The sequence below is a fragment of the Oncorhynchus kisutch genome, linkage group LG1 (genome assembly GCF_002021735.2).
Source record: "Oncorhynchus kisutch isolate 150728-3 linkage group LG1, Okis_V2, whole genome shotgun sequence".
Lineage (NCBI taxonomy): Eukaryota > Metazoa > Chordata > Actinopteri > Salmoniformes > Salmonidae > Oncorhynchus > Oncorhynchus kisutch.
The window spans coordinates 11,259,506-11,276,427 of NC_034174.2; the positions used below are offsets into that span (position 1 = coordinate 11,259,506).

General features: G+C 44.0%; 1 pseudogene; it reads right to left on the bottom strand.

Moving 5' to 3' along the window:
• LOC109879052 (copine-5-like) overlaps positions 1-16,922 on the bottom strand; it is a 248,728-nt pseudogene that overhangs the window by 131,205 nt on the left and 100,601 nt on the right.

The following is a 16,922-nucleotide window of genomic DNA, read 5'->3' on the forward strand; positions in this document are numbered from 1 at the left end:
TATCTGTGTATCACTGAAATCATGCTTTCATTGTTGGACTTCCCATCAACAGGTTTTGGATTGATCAGGGTCCAACCTGTCTTCACCACACTGCCCCTCTAGGACTCCAACCACCCAGTCTGTCTCTATCTGGTTGAACTATATGGCTCGGTCCAACCTGTCTTCACCACACTGCCCCTCTAGGACTCCAACCACCCAGTCTGTCTCTATCTGGTTGAACTATATGGCTCGGTCCAACCTGTCTCCACCACACTGCCCCTCTAGGACTCCAACCACCCAGTCTGTCTCTATCTGGTTGAAATATATGGCTCGGTCCAACCTGTCTCCACCACACTGCCCCTCTAGGACTCCAACCACCCAGTCTGTCTCTATCTGGTTGAACTATATGGCTCGGTCCAACCTGTCTCCACCACACTGCCCCTCTAGGACTCCAACCACCCAGTCTGTCTCTATCTGGTTGAACTATATGGCTCGGTCCAACCTGTCTCCACCACACTGGCCCTCTAGGACTCCAACCACCCAGTCTGTCTCTATCTGGTTGACATATATGGCTCGGTCCAACCTGTCTCCACCACACTGGCCCTCTAGGACTCCAACCACCCAGTCTGTCTCTATCTGGTTGAACTATATGGCTCGGTCCAACCTGTCTCCACCACACTGGCCCTCTAGGACTCCAACCACCCAGTCTGTCTCTATCTGGTTGAACTATATGGCTCGGTCCAACCTGTCTCCACCACACTGGCCCTCTAGGGCTCCAACCACCCAGTCTGTCTCTATCTGGTTGAACTATATGGCTCGGTCCAACCTGTCTCCACCACACTGGCCCTCTAGGACTCCAACCACCCAATCTGTCTCTATCTGGTTGAACTATATGGGTCTGTCCCAAATGGAGCCCTGTTCCACACACGGTGCATTACTTTTGATTAGGCTCTGAGAAAAAGACAGTGTACTATGTAGGAAATAGGGACACAGGTTATTTATCTCAGTGGTTATGTAAATATAGGCAGAGAGGATTTATTCTCCTCAATAAAATATGCATCCAAGCAAGACTGCACGGGGAGTAATATCCAGAACAGCAACAGAGAGTTTGATGTTGAGATGAAACAAATGTCTTTTGTTGATGTACATCTCTCTTCCCTCCTCCCTCTCTCTTTTTCTTTATTTCTCCTCCCTACACAGGGGTATTTAGTTGTGTTTGTCTCTCTCTCTTTCTTTGTCTCTCTCTCTCTCCTTGTCTCTCTTTGTCTCTCTCTCTCCTTGTCTCTCTTTGTCTCTCTCTCCTTGTCTCTCTTTGTCTCTCTCTCTCCTTATCTCTCTCTCTCTCCTTGTCTCTCTTTGTCTCTCTCTCTCTCTCCTTGTCTCTCTTTGTCTCTCTCTCCTCGTCTCTCTTTGTCTCTCTCTCTCTCCTTGTCTCTCTCTCTCTCCTTGTCTCTCCTTGTCTCTCTTTGTCTCTCTCTCTCTCCTTGTCTCTTTTTGTCTCTCTTTGTCTCTCTCTCCTTGTCTCTCTTTGTCTCTCTCTCTCCTTGTCTCTCCTTGTCTCTCTTTGTCTCTCTCTCTCTACTTGTCTCTCTTTGTCTCTCTCTCCTTGTCTCTCTTTGTCTCTCTCTCTCCTTGTCTCTCCTTGTCTCTCTTTGTCTCTCTCTCTCCTTGTCTCTCTTTGTCTCTCTCTCTCCTTGTCTTTCTTTGTCTCTCTCTCTCTCGCTCTCAATCTATATATCTTTCCCTCCAAAAGGTTAGAAATACTGTTGGTGTAAGTGCTTCTACACTTGGTCCTGAATCTCTGGATTTCAGTCATGACCTACTTCCTCACGGCACAAACATTCTATTGCCTTACCCAGAAACTTCCACATACAGGTTTTGGTTGAATAAAGGCCAATCACAAATCACTGTACAACCAATTAAAGCTGTAGCTGGGTCATTAGTCAGTAGGCGTGTCACTTGTGAGCAGTAGGCGTGTCACTTGTAACTTAACAATATAATGTCATTAAGAAATAATTACAATATAACCACTAAAGAATATGGTTTAATTAATAAATAACGTCAGGAAGAGTCTGCTGAGTCCTTGGGGCAGATACGCTCATCATGCATTCATTACTGTTCTGTAATAATTACCAGCTAGTCTCTGAGTCTCCTCTCTCCAGACACAAGGAGAGGCCCTTGACAATAGAAGTGGAACAGAAATAAATCAAGGTATAAAACAGCACGCTCTCTTTTCAGACAAACACACAAACACCACCTCACACCTGTCTTGTCAACTGGCTGCCCTCCTCACACAAGCTTCTTCTTCTTCTTCTTGTTCAACTTCTTCTAGTTCTACTTCTTCTTCAACTTCTTGTTCTACTTCTTCTTCTTGTTCAACTTCTTCTTGTTCTACTTCTTCTTCTTGTTCAACTTCTTCTTGTTCTACTTCTTCTTCTTGGTCTTCTACTTCTTCTTCTTCTTCTTCTTTTACTGCTTCTTCTACTACTTCTTGTTCTTGTTCTTCTACTTGTTTTTCTACTTCTTGTTCTTGTTCATCTTCTACTTCTTGTTCTTGTTCATCTTCTACTTCTTGTTCTTGTTCATCTTCTACTTCTTGTTCTTGTCCATCTTCTACTTCTTGTTCTTGTTCATCTTCTACTTCTTGTTCTTGTTCATCTTCTACTTCTACTTCTACTTCTTGTTCTTGTTCATCCCCTACTTCTACTTCTACTTCTTGTTCTTGATCATCTTCTACTTCTACTTCTACTTCTTGTTCTTGTTCATCTTCTACTTCTACTTCTTGTTCATCTTCTACTTCTACTTCTACTTCTTGTTCTTGTTCATCTTCTACTTCTACTTCTACTTCTTGTTCTTGTTCATCTTCTACTTCTACTTCTACTTCTTGTTCTTGTTCATCTTCTACTTCTACTTCTACTTCTTGTTCTTGTTCATCTTCTACTTCTACTTCTACTTCTTGTTCTTGTTCATCTTCTACTTCTACTTCTACTTCTTGTTCTTGTTCATCTTCTACTTCTACTTCTTGTTCTTGTTCATCTTCTACTTCTTGTAGAAGATCCTCTCTCTCTCTCTCTCTCTCTCCCCCTCCCTCCCTCCCTCCCTCCCTCCCTCCCTCCCTCCCTCCCTCCCTCCCTCCCTCCCTCCCTCCCTCCCTCCCTCCCTCCCTCCCTCCCTCCCTCCCTCCCTCCCTCCCTCCCTCCCTCCTTCCCTCCCTCCCTCCCCGTCTGACTACCTTCCAGCAAGACAATGACAGCTTTAAATGAGATTAAAGCCAGTAGTACAATCACATGAGAGAGAGGAGAGGAGAACCAAAATACACACTGGCTTTTCCATTATTAGGTGACTATATTATATTAGGTATATTAGGTTATATTAGGGCAGGCACTGATAACAAAAAATGTGTGTGTGCTTGAGACAGCTAGAGAGCACTTGTGTGATTCTCCAATATGTGTGTGCGTATGGGAGAATTTGTGAATGTGTGTGTGTGCTTGTGTGTGTTTACATGCATGAGTGTGTGTGAGAGAGAAGGAGAGCGAGAGCGAGAGAGAGAGAGAGGCCCACAAAATGAGGTGGAAACTGAGCTGCACTTCCTAACCTCCTGCCCAATGTATGACCATATTAGAGAGACACATTTCCCTCAGATTACACAGATCCACAAAGAATTTGAAAACAAATCCAATTTTGATAAACTCCCATATCTACTGGGTGAAATTCCACAGTGTGCCATCACAGCAGCAAGATGTGTGACCTGTTGCCACAAGAAAAGGGCAACCAGTGAAAAACAAACACCATTGTAAATACAACTCATACTTATGTTTATTTATTTTCCCTTGTGTACTTGAACCATTTGTACATTGTTACAACACTGTATATATATAATATGACATTTGCAATGTCTTTATTGTTTTGAAACTTCTGTATGTGTAATGTTACCTGTTCATTTTTATTGTTCATTTCACTTTTGTATATTATCTACCTCACTTGCTTTGGCAATGTTAACACATGTTTCCCATGCCAATAAATCCCCTTGAATTGAATTGAATTGAGAGACCGTGTGTCACAGCCTCTCCCACTACTACTCACACAGCCTCTCCCACTACTACTCACACAGCCTCTCCCACTACTACTCACACAGCCTCTTCCACTACTACTCACACAGCCTCTCCCACTACTACTCACACAGCCTCTCCCACTACTATTCACACAGCCTCTCCCACTACTACTCACACAGCCTCTCCCACTACTACTGACATAGCCTCTCCCACTACTACTCACACAGCCTCTCCCACTACTACTCACACAGCCTCTCTTACTACTATTCAGACCTCTTGACATCTATGACCAGTGGGGGGGGCGTTGTACAAAACAAAGTCATCGGCGATTGGACCGTCTATAACCAATCAGAGTATCAAAGCTAATGGCAAATTTTCAAAGTACCACGTATGTCCCGACTCTGGCCCAACCCATTGGTTTCAGAACCAATCAGACAGCCCTGAATGTGTTTGCGCTCAGTGAAGGGTCTGGAATGTATCCAGACTCATTGTGAAGAAGAAAGTGACATCCGTGGGCGTGGCATAGCGTCTGGGCGGAGCCAGATGATACCTGCACCATACAGCATTCTGTGTGTTAGATGATCCTGCCATGCCTTCGCCCTACGGGTGGTAAATACACCCACACACAGCCCAGACAGTTGGATATCAGCTCAAAGCTCATTAATCCTCAATAACATGATCTACAGTACAGATCTTCCTTCTAGATGCCTGCAGCTCCCTCCATGATCAGTCCATGTCTGCTGTAATAAAGCACCCTGTGTACCGGCCGTAAGGGTAAACAGGCAGTGTGGTGCTTTAATCATGGAGTAAACAGACACAGTCCCACGACCACCACTTTCACCCCTGTGACGCACTTCTATCCCCTCTGTCAGGTCCATCACACTCCAACACAATAAACACACCACTCCTACACACTTCCTTCATTTATCATCCTCTTCAGCCCCTCATTCAGACGCCTCAGCCCCTCATTCAGACTCTTCAGCCCCTCATTCAGACTCCTCAGCCCCTCATTCATCATCTTCAGCCCCTCATTCATCCTCTTCAGCCCACCATTCAGACTCTTCAGCCCCTCATTTATCCTCTTCAGCCCCTCATTCAGACTCTTCAGCCCCTCATTCATCCTCTTCAGCCCCTCATTCATCCTCTTCAGTCCCTCATTCATCCTCCTCATCCCCTCATTCAGACTCTTCAGCCCCTCATTCAGACTCCTCAGCCCCTCATTTATCCTCTTCAGCCACTCATTCAGACTCCTCAGCCCCTCATTTATCCTCTTCAGCCACTCATTCAGACTCTTCAGCCCCTCATTCAGACTCTTCTGTAGTGCTGTAGGTGTCCCGGAAGGCAGGTAGTTTGCCCCCGGTGTTGGAGAGACCGCACCACCCTCTGGAGAGCCCTGCGGTTGTTCATTTTGTTGACGTTGAGTGAGAGGCTATTTTCTGGGCACCACTCTCCCAGGGCCCTCACCTCCTCCTTGTAAGCTGTCTCGTCATTGTTGGTAATCAGGCCTACTACTGTTGTGTCATCTGCAAAATGGATGACTGAGTGGGAGGCATGCGTGGCCACGCAGTCATGGGTGAACAGGGAGTACAGGAGAGGGCTGAGAACGCACCCTTGTGGCACTCCTGTGTTGAGGATAGGGTAAAGTAGACGTGTTGTTACCTACCTTCACCACCTGGGGGCGGCCCGTCAGGAAGTCCAGGACCCAGTTGCACAGGGCAGTTCAGACCCAAGGCCCGAGCTTAATGACGAGCTTGGAGGGTACAATGATGTTGAATGCTGAGCTGTAGTCAATGAACAGCATTCTTATATAGGTAATCCTTTTGTCCAGATGGGATAAGGCAGTATGCAGTGTGATGGCGATTGCATCGTCTGTGCATATATTGGGGCGGTAAGCAAATTGAAGTGGGTCTAGGGTGTCAGGTAAGGTAGAGGTGATATGATCCTTAAATAACCTCTCAAAGTGCTACGGGGTGATAGCCATTTAGTTCAGTTTTGCTTTCTTGGGTTGGTTTTGTACAATAAGTGGGGTAGAAAAGTCCATCTTAGACGAGTTCATGGGGTGTATTATCTCAGGAGACGATCTGTCTATCTGGTCAAAATCACTCAAAATCACACAGGTGCCCTTCCACCCTGTAACTTGTCATTATGCCCCCAGAGAAACCTACGTTCAAATAATGCTCCTATTTATTATGTTACTACAGGCAGAAGGAGTTGTTATTGGCCGGATGACCCCAAAGGGCCTAGTTCTTTCATTTTTAAAGTGTGAGTGGGCTGACTGAAATATACACAATGTTAGGCTGTTATCAAATGAAACACAATACTTTTCTTACAGTATCATCGATTTGTTTGTTGTTTGATACAGAAACACAAAACAATGATTTCGATTAGTTCAAATCAAGTAGATTGACAAATTCATGAAACATGTTCTGAATTTAATAAACCACCTTTGGGCTGTGATCTAAACTATGCCTCTGGGGTCACAATGGCCCCAGTCGGTAGCATGAGGGTTAAGTTAACAGAAAGCAAATCAGAGATTTCAGCACTATGGACAGCTGTGAAACCAGAGGGGGAATGTGGGTTACCTAGTCGGTTGTACAACTGAATTCGTCTTCCTCATTTAACCCAACCCCTCTGAATCAGAGAGATGAATCATAATCGACATCCACAGCACCCAGGGAGCAGTGGGTTAACTGCCTCGTTCAGGGACAGAACCTTTCGGTTACTGGCCCAATGTCCTAACCACTAGGCTACAGAGATCTGGCGCTCAGCACCACAGGACAGAGGCCAACTTGTCAACCGTAACAGTCTCCTTTAGGATAGTGCTTCTCAAACCTCTCCTCGGGGAACACCCAACCACACGCCATCTATTCCAGAACCAGCACACCTGATTCAAACTTGTGAACTAATCGTCAAGCTACTTTATGGCCACAAATAAATTGTGAAACGACAACAAGAGTCGCTGAGGAGAGGTTTTGAGAACCACTTCAGGACAACAGTGGTTAAAAAACAGAGCTGAGACTGACTCACCCCAGTGGTTTCTCCAGTCGACTGGCAGGTGACCCCACGATCTCCCCCAGAGTACAGAACACCTGACCCAAGAAGTCCTGAGAGGGTGACAAGGAGGGAGGTGGAAAGAGAGAGAGAACAGAGAGAGAACAGCGCGAGAGAGAGAATTAGAGAGTGGGAGAGAGTGGAGAGAGCAAGAGAGAGAGAACAGAGAGAGAACAGAGAGAGAACAGAGAGAGAGTGCGAGAGAGAGAATTAGAGAGTGGAAGAGAGTGGAGAGAGCAAGAGAGAGAGAACAGAGAGAGAGCGCGAGAGAGAGAATTAGAGAGTGGGAGAGAGCGGGAGAGAGCGCGAGAAAGAGAGAGAGAGAGAGAGAGAGAGAGAATTAGAGAGTGGGAGAGAGCGGAGAGAGCGCGCGAGAGAGAGAGAATTAGAGAGTGGGAGAGAGCGGGAGAGAGCAAGAGAGAGAGAGAGAGAGAGAGAGAGACAGAAAGACAGAAAGACAGAAAGAGAGACAGGATGGAGGAGGCATAGGGTTACGAAGGGAAGACCCAGGGAGAGGGACAGTCAACATGGATGTAGGGAAACAACAACGTGGGGTGAACATTGGACAAGGTGATGGGAAAGCGAAACAAGGGAACGAGGTCATATACAGAGGTTAGCAGAGTGTGTTTCAAGTGTTACAACTATGCGTTTTCTGTATATCTAGCTACAATATCACTACAGCTACAGTGCTGAAGGAGAGGAGAGAGGCAGAGACGTACGTTGACATCAGATGGCTTCCAGAAGGGGAGAGCAGGCAGCAGGGTCAACAACAACAACAACAACAACAGAACACATCATATACACACAAACACTACAATACCCAGAACACCCAGCACCACTCAAACTAGGAAGTGTAGCAGGAGATAATACAGGTGAGATGTCATATAAGAGCCGTTAGTGAATACAAATGTCAGGGTGGAATCAAATAAATCAAATCCTACAGTTGGAGATATGCAAAACATATCTAAATACATGAAATCATCTGTTAAATGGGTTCTTCAGTGTATGAAGACCTCTCTAAATGCCTTTTGTCCCAACAGTGTCCCAAACAACAGACTGTTATTCTCTTATGAGCATTCAAATAGTGACATAATGATTCATACATATGTAGGATCTTAATTTGAGCCAGTTTGCTACAGCAGGAAAATAATCCTGCCGCAAGAATTTTTTTTGAATTATTATGTGGATTATAATTAATGGCTGTTTTTGTAGCGTTTGATATATTTTTATTTCGGGTCAAATCATGTCTGAATTTTCAAAGTGGAAATTACGAACTTTAGAATACTTTTTTTGTTTTGTTACTAAAATACTCAACAAGTTTGCATGTTTGCAATTCTCAGTAATAAAAGAGTGATCCAATTAAGATCCTACATCTGTACATCCCGTTTATCCAATTCAAATGTGGAGACCAATGGATAAAAGCATTTAATGAGAAATTATGGTGTTGATAATGAAGATATATAATAATACTACAACTACTATACTACTACTACTACTACTACACATTGTTCACTGGATGCATACGATACAGGCGTACTGACCATACAGGAGGTGTGTCCTACTGTATGGTCACGGAGCCGTTGTATCCACTTCTAGAAACAACAACATTTTATGAACAAACAAACTGTTCATAACATTGTTTTCATACTGTATGGATATATACTGTATATATACAGTACCAGTCAAAAGTTTGACCACACCAACTCATTCAAGGTTTTTGTTGATTTGTACGATTTTCTACATTGTAGAATAATAGTGAAGACATCAAAACTATGAAATAACACATATGGAATCATGTAGTAACCAAAAAAGTGTTAAACAAATCAAAATACATTTCATATTTTAAATTCTTCAAAGTAGCCAATAGTTGCCTTGATGACACTTGAAATTCTCCACTATGGTCCTGCTACCTCTGCTGTTTCCTGAAGTCCACGATCAGCTCATTCATTTTGTTGACGTTGAGAGAGAGGTTATTTTCCTGGCACCACTCCACCAGGGCCCTCACCTCCTCTCTGTAGGCTGTCTTGTCGTTGCTGGTAATCGGGCCTACTGCTGTTGTTTTGTCTGCAAACTTGATGATTGAGTTGGAGGCGTGGCCACGCAGTCATAGGTGAACAGGGAGTACAGGAGAGGGCTGAGCACACAACATTGTGGGGTCCCAGTGTTGAGGATCAGCGAAGTGGAGGTGTTGTTTCCTACCTTCACCACCTGGGGGCGGCCCGTCAAGAAGTCCAGGACCCAGTTGCACAGGGCGGGGTTCAGACCCAGGGCCTCAGGCATAATGATGAGCTTGGAGGGTACTATGGTGTTGAATGCTGAGCTGTAGTCAATAAACAACGATCTTAAATAGGTATTCCTCTTGTCCAGGTGGGATAAGGCAGTGTGCAGTGTGATGGCGATTGCATGGTCTGTGGATCTATTGGGGCAGTAAGCAAATTAAATTGGGTCTAGGGTGTCAGGTAAGGTAGAGGTGATATGATCCATAACTAGTCTCTCAAAGCACTTCATGATGACAGCTGTGAGTGCTACGGGCGATAGTCATTTAGTTCAGTTAACTTTGCTTTCTTGGGTACAGGAACAATGGTGGCCATCTTAAAGCATGTGGGGACAACAGACTGGGTTAGGGAAAGATTGAATATGTCTGTAAACACACCAGCCAGCTGGTCTGCGTTTGTTCTGAGGATGCGGCTAGGGATGCCGCGTCCTTGCGAGGGTTACAAAGGGGTTCAATGTCTCACTCACGACGGCTACGGAGAAGTAGAGCCCACAGTCCTTGGTAGCCGGCCGCGTCGGTGGCACTGTGTTACCCTCAAAGCGGGCAAAGAAGGTGTTTAGTTGTGTGGAATCAACGCGACGTGGCTGGTTTTCCCTTTGCAGTCCGTGATTGTCTGCATACGTCTCATGTCTGAGCCGTTGAACTGCGACTCCACTTTGCCTCTATCCTGACATTATTCCCTGGGTGCTGTGGATGTCGATGTTCCCTGGTAGGCTGTCATTGTAAATAAGACTTTGTTCTTAACTGACTAGTTAAATAAAGGTTCATGGAAAATAAATCACCATATCAATATATTCGTCAATATTCCAATTGGTCAGACCAGCGTTGAATAGTCCTAAGCACAAGCACTTCCTGTTTGAGTTTCTGCCTATAGGAAGGGAGGAGCAACATGGTGTCATGGTCAGATTTACCGAAAGGAGGGACTGTAGGCATCTCGGATGTTGGAGTAGCAATGGTCGATTGTTTTAGCAGTGCGTGTACAGTACAGTCGATGTGTTGAAAGAACTTCAAAAGCCTTTTCCTAAGATTTGCTTTGTTAAAATCCATAGCTACAATAAATGTCGCTTCAGGATATGTGGTTTCCAGTTTGCATAAAGTGAAGTTATTTGAGGGCCGTCATGGTATCGCCTTGAGGGGGAATATACACGGCTGTGACTATAACCGAAGAGAATTCTCTTGGGATGTAATATGGTCGGCATTTGATTGTGAGATATTCTAGTTTGGGTGAACAAAAAGGACATGAGCTCCTGTATGTTATGTTGCACCATGAGTCCTTAATCATGAAACATACACCCCCTTCTTCTTCTTCCCAGAGAGATATTTATTCCTGTCTGTGCGATGAACTGAGAACCCAGCTGGCTGGACTGACTCAGACAGTATATCCTGAGATAGTCATGTTTCTGTGAAACAGAGTATGTTACAATCCCTGATGTCTCTCTGGAAAGAGACCATCGCCCTGAGCTCATCAACTTTTTTATCCAGAGTCGGAACATTAGCGAGTAATATACTCAAAAGCGGTGGGTGGTGTGCCTATTAAGTCAGACTAGAAGACCACTCCGAGTACATCTCCTCCGCCGGCGTTGTTTTGGGTCAGCCTCTGGAATCAGTTCAATTGCCTTTTTAGATGGCACAACTAATAAAACCATGTCACATTCAACAGCCACAACTAATAAAGCTGAGCAAAATTCAACAGGCACAACTAAATCAAACCATGCAGCATTCAACAGGCACAACTATTCAAACCATGCAACGTCACGATCAGACCAAAGACATAAATAAGAAGAGTTTGGCCAATTAGAGAGCAGAAATACATGTTTAATCTCTCTGAATATTGGGTTAATTGTTCATGATGAGTTTGAACTGGTTTCTAACTCTGATGACTCTGTTATATCAGTTAACTTGTATTGCGGACTAATATCTTTGAAAGCCAATGGATTCAGCCAATGATGTTGATAATTGTTGTGAGTATTGGCCAATCCCTGTTGGCTTTGGGTTTGAGAAGGCGTATCCACTCACGTGTTTGGAGAGGTCTGGGCTTTTAGAGTCCACGTCATACCTGGAGGAGAAGCAGACAGATAACACAGGTTACGTGGGTTTATGTGTGTGTGTGTGAGCAAGAGAGTGAAAGAAATAGAGAGAGAGAGAGACAGAGAGAGAGAGAGAGACACAGAGAGAGAGAGAGAGAGAGACAGAGACACAGAGACAGAGACAGAGACAGAGACAGAGAGGGAGAGAGAGAGACAGAGAGAGAGAGACAGAGACAGAGAGAGAGAGAGACAGAGACAGAGAGACAGAGACAGAGAGAGAGAGAGAGAGAGAGAGAGAGAGAGAGGCTAAACCACGACCAACAACATTGGACACTCTATGGAACAAAAAGCCTTCACAATATTATCCTGGAATATCCAAGGCCTGAGGTCATCTGCCTTTGGCCTAAAGAGCAGAAACCCGGACTTCACCAAAGAAATCGGTAATACAGACATTGTCATCCTGCAAGAAACCTGGTATAGAGGAGATGGACCCACTGGTTGCCCTCTAGGTTACAGAGAGCTGGTAGTCCCATCCACCAAACTACCAGGTGTGAAACAGGGAAGGGACTCAGGGGGTATGCTAATTTGGTATAGAGCAGACCTAACTCACTCCATTAAATTAATCAAAACAGGAACATTCTACATTTGGCTAGAAATTCAAAAAGAAATTATCCTAACAGAGAAAAATGTCCTCCTGTGTGCTACCTATATCCCCCCACTAGAATCCCCATATTTTAATGAAGACAGCTTCTCCATCCTGGAGGGGGAAATCAATCATTTCCAGGCCCAGGGACATGTACTAGTCTGTGGTGACCTAAATGCCAGAACCGGACAAGAACCTGACACCCTCAGCACACAGGGGGACAAACACCTGCCTGGAGGTGACAGCATTCCCTCCCCCATATGCCCCCCTAGGCACAACTATGACAACATAACCAACAAAAACGGGTCACAACTCCTGCAGCTCTGTCGCACGCTGGGTATGTACATAGTCAACGGTAGGCTTCGAGGGGACTCCTATGGTAGGTACACCTATAGCTCATCTCTTGGCAGTAGTACTGTAGACTACTTTATCACTGACCTCAACCCAGAGTCTCTCAGAGCGTTCACAGTCAGCCCACTGACACCCCTATCAGACCACAGCAAAATCACAGTCTACTTAAACAGAGCAATACTCAATCATGAGGCATCAAAGCCAAAGGAACTGAGTAACATTAAGAAATGCTATAGATGGAAGGAATGCAGTTTGGAAACCTACCAAAAAACAATTAGGCAACAACAAATTCAATCCCTCTTAGACAATTTCCTGGGTAAAACGTTCCACTGTAATAGTGAAGGTGTAAACTTGGCAGTAGAAAATCTTAACAGTATATTTGACCTCTCAGCTTCCCTATCAAATCTAAAAATCTCAAATAGAAAACCGAAGAAAATTAACAATAATGACAAATGGTTTGATGAAGAATGCAAAAATCTAAGAAAGAAATTGAGAAACCTGTCCAACCAAAAACATAGAGACCCGGAAAACCTGAGTCTACGCCTTCACTATGGTGAATCACTAAAACAATACAGAAATACACTACGGAAAAAGAAGGAACAGCATGTCAGAAATCAGCTCAATGCAATTGAAGAATCCATAGACTCTAACCACTTCTGGGAAAATTGGAAAACGCTAAACAAACAACAACACGAAGAATTATCTATCCAAAATGGAGATGTATGGGTAAACCACTTCTCCAATCTTTTTGGCTCTATAACAAAGAATAAAGAGCAAAAACATATACATGATCAAACACAGATCTTAGAATCAACTATTAAAGACTACCAGAACCCACTGGATTCTCCAATTACATTGAAAGAGTTACAGGACAAAATAAAAACCCTCCAACCCAAAAAGGCCTGTGGTGTTGATGGTATCCTCAATGAAATGATCAAATATACAGACAACAAATTCCAATTGGCTATACTAAAACTCTTTAACATCATACTTAGCTCTGGCATCTTCCCCAATATTTGGAACCAAGGACTGATCACCCCAATCCACAAAAGTGGAGACAAATTTGACCCCAATAACTACCGTGGAATATGTGTCAACAGTAACCTTGGGAAAATCCTCTGCATTATTATTAACAGCAGACTCGTACATTTCCTCAATGAAAACAATGTACTGAGCAAATGTCAAATTGGCTTTTTACCAAATTACCGTACAACAGACCATGTATTCACCCTGCACACCCTAATTGACAATCAAACAAACCAAAACAAAGGCAAAGTCTTCTCATGCTTTGTTGATTTCAAAAAAGCCTTCGACTCAATCTGGCATGAGGGTCTGCTATACAAACTGATGGAAAGTGGTGTTGGGGGTAAAACATACGACATTATAAAATCCATGTACACAAACAACAAGTGTGCGGTTAAAATTGGCAAAAAACACACACATTTCTTCACACAGGGTCGTGGGGTTAGACAGGGATGCAGCTTAAGCCCCACCCTCTTCAACATATATATCAACGAATTGGCGAGGGCACTAGAAAAGTCTGCAGCACCCGGCCTCCCCCTGCTAGAATCCGAAGTCAAATGTCTGCTGTTTGCTGATGATCTGGTGCTTCTGTCACCAACCAAGGAGGGCCTACAGCAGCACCTAGATCTTATGCACAGATTCTGTCAGACCTGGGCCCTGACAGTAAATCTCAGTAAGACCAAAATAATGGTGTTCCAAAAAAGGTCCAGTCACCAGGACCACAAATACAAATTCCATCTAGACACTGTTGCCCTAGAGCACACAAAAAACTATACATACCTTGGCCTAAACATCAGCACCACAGGTAACTTCCACAAAGCTGTGAACGATCTGAGAGACAAGGCAAGAAGGGCATTCTATGCCATCAAAAGAAACATAAATTTCAACATACCAATTAGGATCTGGCTAAAAATACTTGAATCAGTCATAGAGCCCATTGCCCTTTATGGTTGTGAGGTCTGGGGTCCGCTCACCAACCAAGACTTCACAAAATGGGACAAACACCAAATTGAGACTCTGCACGCAGAATTCTGCAAAAATATCCTCCGTGTACAACGTAGAACACCAAATAATGCATGCAGAGCAGAATTAGGCCGATACCCACTAATTATCAAAATCCAGAAAAGAGCTGTTAAATTCTACAACCACCTAAAAGGAAGCGATTCACAAACCTTCCATAACAAAGCCATCACCTACAGAGAGATGAACCTGGAGAAGAGTCCCCTAAGCAAGCTGGTCCTGGGGCTCTGTTCACAAACACAAACACACACTACAGAGCCCCAGGACAGCAGCACAATTAGACCCAACCAAATCATGAGAAAACAAAAAGATAACTACTTAACACATTGGAAAGAATTAACAAAAAAACAGAGCAAACTAGAATGCTATTTGGCCCTACACAGAGAGTACACAGCGGCAGAATACCTGACCACTGTGACTGACCCAAAACTAAGGAAAGCCTTGACTATGTACAGACTCAGTGAGCATAGCCTTGCTATTGAGAAAGGCCGCCGTAGGCAGACTTGGCTCTCAAGAGAAGACAGGCTATGTGCTCACTGCCCACAAAATGAGGTGGAAACTGAGCTGCACTTCCTAACCTCCTGCCCAATGTATGACCATATTAGAGAGACATATTTCCCTCAGATTACACAGATCCACAAAGAATTTGAAAACAAATCCAATTTTGAAAAACTCCCATATCTACTGGGTGAAATTCCACAGTGTGCCATCACAGCAGCAAGATTTGTGACCTGTTGCCACGAGAAAAGGGCAACCAGTGAAGAACAAACACCATTGTAAATACAACCCATATTTATGCTTATTTATTTTATCTTGTGTCCTTTAGCCATTTGTACATTGTTAGAACACTGTATATATATATAATATGACATTTGTAATGTCTTTACTGTTTTGAAACTTCTGTATGTGTAATGTTTACTGTTCATTTTTGTTGTTTTTCACTTTATATATTCACTTTGTATGTTGTCTACCTCACTTGCTTTGGCAATGTTAACACATGTTTCCCATGCCAATAAAGCCCTTGAATTGAATTGAATTGAATTGAGAGAGACAGAGACACAGAGACAGAGACAGAGAGGGAGAGAGAGAGACAGAGAGGGAGAGAGAGAGACAGAGAGAGAGAGAGACAGAGACACAGAGACAGAGAGAGAGAGACAGAGAGAGAGAGACAGAGACAGAGACACAGAGACAGAGACAGCGAGAGAGAGGGAGAGAGACAGAGACAGAGACAGAGACAGAGACAGAGACAGAGACAGAGACAGAGACAGAGAGACAGAGACAGAGACAGAGAGAGAGGGAGACAGAGACAGAGAAAGAGAGAGAGACAGAGAGAGAGAGACAGAGACAGAGAGAGAATCCAGAAAAGAGCTGTTAAATTCTATAACCACCTAAAAGGAAGCGATTCCCAAACCCTTCCTTAACAAAGCCATCACCTACAGAGTGATGAACCTGGAGACGAGTCCCCTAAGCAAGCTGGTCCTGGGGCTCTGTTCACAAACACAAACAGACCCCACAAAGCCCCAGGACAGCAGCACAATTAGACCCAACCAAATCATGAGAAAACAAAAAGATAATTATTTCCAATGTGTCAAGTATTTAACAAACAAACAAACAGAGCAAACTAGAACGCTATTTGGCCCTAAACAGAGAGTACACAGTGGCAAAATACCTGACCACTGTGACTGACGCAAAATGAAGGAAGTATTTGATATTTGACTATGTACAGACTCAGTGAGCATTGCTATTGAGAAAGGACACCGAAGGCAGACCTGGCTCTCAAGAGAAGACAGGCTATGTACTCACTGCTCACAAGATGAGATGGTCACTGAGCTCCACTTCACTGACCATATTAGAGACACATATTTCCCTCAGATTACACAGACCCACTGGGTGAAATTCCACAGTGTGCCATCACAGCAGCAAGATGTGTGACCTGTTGCCACAAGAAAAGGGCAACCAGTGAAGAACAAACACCATTGTAAATACAACCTATATTTATGTTTATTTATATTCCGTTTTGTTATTTAACTATTTGATTTGATTTTAGGCAGGCCAGGCAGTCTAGTTGAGAACAAGTTCTCATTTACAACTGCGACCTGGCCAAGATAAAGCAAAGCAGTGCGACACAAACAACAACACAGAGTTACACATGGAATAAACAAACATACAATCAATAATACAGTAGAAAAGTCAATGTAAACATATGTTTCCTGTGCCAATAAAGCCCCTTAAATTGAAATTGAAAATTGAGAGAGAGAGCAAGAAAGAGCGAGAGCAAGAGAGAGCAAGAGAGAGCGAGAGCGGGAAAGAGAGAGAGAGAGAGGAGAGAGAGAGAGAGAGAGAGAGAGAGAGAGAGAGAGGAGAGAGAGAGAGAGAGAGAGAGAGGCGGGAAAGAGAGAGAGAGAGAGGAAAGAGAGAGAGAGAGAGAGAGAGGAGAGAGAGAGAGAGAGAGAGAGAGAGAGAGAGAGAGAGAGAGGAAGGAGAGGAGAGGAGGAGGAGAG